This window comes from Bos mutus, chromosome 15 (genome assembly GCF_027580195.1).
Source record: "Bos mutus isolate GX-2022 chromosome 15, NWIPB_WYAK_1.1, whole genome shotgun sequence".
NCBI lineage: Eukaryota > Metazoa > Chordata > Mammalia > Artiodactyla > Bovidae > Bos > Bos mutus.
The window spans coordinates 74,338,894-74,342,951 of record NC_091631.1 but is presented as its reverse complement, the minus strand read 5'-3'; the positions used below and the strand labels follow the sequence as shown (position 1 = coordinate 74,342,951).

The 4,058-nt window shown below is 44.4% G+C and overlaps 1 pseudogene; it reads right to left on the bottom strand.

Moving 5' to 3' along the window:
• Nucleotides 1-2,391: 2,391 nt before the first annotated feature.
• LOC102286809 (ATP-dependent RNA helicase DDX19B pseudogene) lies at nucleotides 2,392-3,571 on the bottom strand (annotated as a pseudogene).
• Nucleotides 3,572-4,058: the final 487 nt, after the last annotated feature.

Here is a 4,058-nt window from a genome sequence, read left to right as displayed (position 1 = left end):
ATGTAAAATAGTGTGTGGAACATAGAAAGTACCCAATAAAGGTTAGACCTAATACCATTTCCAAAAAAAATGCTGTGATGACATTTAGATTCTATAAGAACACAAGGCAGAATAATAACATATAGTAAGTTCCTTTGAGTGTATAAAAACATTTCTTGGGTAGTATGATTCAATTAGTGAATCATTTGTGAATTAATTTTCTCAGTATATTATACTTCAAACTAAATATTACTCAAGAATGATGACTTAAAATTTGAAGCATTTGGCATTAACTTTAAGGCTTATTAAAAGAAAACTTACATACTTTCTACTTACACCCTGTAGCTCCTCTTCCTCACTTGTCTTTCTCATACCTCTATATGTCTTAGTCATTTATCCTAGTGAGGAAGTCTTTACTTTCTTTGCTGAAATCTATGTTCCGTATCAATTCTTCGGCGCTCAGCCTTCTTCACAGTCCAACTGTCACATCCATACATGACCACAGGAAAAACCATAGCCTTGACTAGACGAACCTTTGTTGGCAAAGTAATGTCTCTGCTTTTGAATATGCTATCTAGGTTGCTCATAACTTTCCTTCCAAGGAGTAAGCGTCTTTTAATTTCATGGCTGCAGTGAAGAAGGCTGAGCGCCGAAGAATTGATGCTTTTGAACTGTGGTGTTGGAAAAGACTCTTGAGAGTCCCTTGGACTGCAAGGAGATCCAACCAGTCCATTCTGAAGGAGATCAGCCCTGGGATTTCTTTGGAAGGAATGATACTACAGCTGAAACTCCAGTACTTTGGCCACCTCATGCAAAGAGTTGACTCATTGGAAAAGACTCTGATGCTGGGAGGGATTGAGGGCAGGAGGAGAAGGGGACGACAGAGGATGAGATGGCTGGATGGCATCACTGACTCGATGGATGTGAGTCTGTGTGAACTCCAGGAGTTGGTGATGGACAGGGAGGCCTGGCGTGCTGCGATTCATGGGGTCGCAAAGAGTCGGACATGACTGAGCGACTGATCTGATCTGATCTGTTGTTCCTTATCTTTGAAACAGCCTGTTCAAACATTCTGTTGCTCCCAGAATTCTTTTCTGACTGATCCTACCTGACTCTAAAGGCCCAAAAGGTGGAAGCCCTAAGGAGCTTACATCTGCTGCTGCTGCTGCTAAGTCGCTTCAGTCGTGTCCGACTCTGTGCGACCCCATAGACGGCAGCCCACCAGGCTCCCCTGTCCCTGGGATTCTCCAGGCAAGAACACTGGAGTGGGTTGCCATTTCCTTCTCCAATGCATGAAAGTGAAAAGTGAAAGTGAAGTCGCTCTGTCCTGCCAGACTCTTAGCGACCCCATGGACTGCAGCCTACCAGGCTCCTGCGTCCATGGGATTTTCCAGGCAAGAGTACTGGAGTGGGGTGCCATTGCCTTCTCTGGAGCTTACATCAATTGTCACATTATTTAGCATTTGTTTGTCATACTATTTATAAATAGTTTAAATCAGTCTCATGTATGTTTTGCCTGTAATTAGATATCCAGTTCTCCAAAGGCTGTGTTATTTTGCCCCCAAGATTTTTCATCCCACTCTTTGCAGTGAGAAACTCTTGATGAGAAGATGCTGAAAAAACAAAAATTGTTTTTTCATTTTGTTTTGTTTTGAGTCTAAACTCCTTTAATTATTGCCTTTGTTTATAGTTATTTCAGGGTTGGTGAGGACAGGACTTTGGATGGTGAGGCAAAAAATTTCTTCTCTTCTTACAAGACTGCGGGGAAGGCTCAGAGTTGGCCGGAAGCATGAAGAAGACTCAACAGAGTCAAGCGCCCACTGGGGAAATGTGGGGCCGTCTGTTGGTCTCCACAGTGTTTGTAATGTGACAAGGAAACCACCTGGGGGCTGGCATCCTCCCCTTTTCTTCCTGGGGAAAGATCTGGTCCTAAAACCCAGAAATGGCTCCAAGGAAGGTCTGAGATTGGAGTAATGCTCGTCACAGAAGAGCCATCTTCCAGGCCTGGTCCTAGATAAAGTAACCATTCTGTATCAATGAACTGAAGAGGACTCCTCTTGACTGGGGTTTTAGATTTCTCTTGCAACTCAGTTTCATCTCATCTTTGCTCTGTCGCTCTGTGGGTACCAACAGCCTTGGCCAACTTTGAGGAAGTGCACAGTACTATTATTTGCTCTGACTATTCCACACGAAGATTCCAAATAAAGATGAAGCAAAAACTTTGGCAATTATTCTTGCCTTAGACAGATGAATGGCTATAGTCCGCCTAGTCCCTTGATTGCACCTGTCTGTATCCTGACCACTATGAACATAGATGTTCAGAATATATGTTCAGGGAGAGAGCAAGTACCATGGTGTGGAGTTCCTCGGGTGGCTAACTTCTGTCCCTCCACATCAGCATGTCCGGTCTGTCTATGCTCTTATTATGTGGCTTTGGTTCAGGATGATCATGCTGTGCCTGCTGTCAACCATGTTCACTGCCCAGCTTTTCTTGTCAAAGAGGCCTGTATGCCTACCGCAGTGCAAGTAGGTCCCATTGTCCAGATTCCTGTCCTTGTAAAGGGAAAGGTCAGTGATGATGATGACAGATGCCTGTTTAACTTCAGGTTATACATCTGTATAACAACAATAAGGGCATACATGTTGGTGGCCGCCAGAACCTTCTCTTTACCATCTCAGGCACTCAGTTATGGCAGCCCTCTGCTCCACCATCATTTCACCACATTTCACCTGGTTGCCTTCTTTTGAGAGCCCTGCTGTCAGCCACGTGTTTTAGGGGACTGGCAGCAGATGGTAGCTTAAGCAACGGTGATGGCCCATGGAGGCTACACAAGGCCTGCAACTTCCATGTCCATTGCTGCACAGCATGTATTACTGCTGCACGATGTCCACTGTCTCCTCCTTCCGCTTCAGTTGGATGTTTGATTCTGGGACAAATTTCCATAGAGTCTTCAACAGTATTAGGGGAAAGCAGCATCTGGCAGTTGCTGGGTAGCATCCTTTGGATGCAGGTGCTCTGATCTTGACAGTGGTGAGTAGCTATCATCATGTCAACTTCATCCAGATCAAACCTTGATCTTGGAGTCCATGAACTTGAGCTTGTAGTACCAGACCAGAATTGTACCAGGGATAAGGTGCTCCCTGATCTCTGACCCTGGTGCCCAATTTATTGCCTTGAACAGCATAAGCTATCTTGAGTTCAGGGAAGATTTTTCCTTCTGCTCAATCACTTTTCCCATTTGAAAGACCAGCTTATAAGTCTGGGAGAGGCACAGACAGTGGGGCATCCAACTGCACGACTAACACAAAGGCAGCTGTTTTAGCTGCTCCAGACTAAGACAGGGCAACTAAGTTCTGCAGGGCTTCAGCAAATGTCAAAGGCAGCGTGTTCTCTTGCATTTTGGATGGATAGATGAAGCCCATGGTATAGACTCCTCACAAGACTTACTGAGTGTAGGGAGGAGTTTGGATCTTGTTGTAGGTTTTCACCTGGTTTGTGTTATCAGTAGAGTTGCTTCTGATCAGCTTGTTGAGTAAAGAGGACAACTCTGGCCTCTTTCTGTCCTTCATCTGTCTTCTCTGCATCAGCGTTGCTCTTGTTTCCTGCTTGTCCACTGCTAGGGCCCACAAGGAGGCCTTGAGTGGGAGGCTGGTGCTGTGAACTCGCCAGCTCACACTGTCTGATTGCCAGATGGGGATAACAAAAATTGTTTTCCAACAGAAATGGGAGAATATTATCACACAACTACATTAGAATGAGTGCTGAGGAGGTTTCGCACCAAACATAGTTTGGTTTATATATGACACAGAAGTAGAGAATATGAACTGAACTGAGGATGGAAAATGAAAACCAACTAAACTCTCGAGAGCCAGTTGTCTGTTGTATTCATAATTTGCTCACTCATTCATTCAGAATGTTTTCAGAACATATGACCCTAGGTTCTATGGCAATTCAAAATGCGTTAAGGCATTGTATACCCCTATAAGAAACATAATCGAGTGATGTTGGGTAGGGGAAGAAAAACCAAGGGCCCACCAGGCAGAAAGAAACACTGTAAGATGCAACTTGACATACTTTT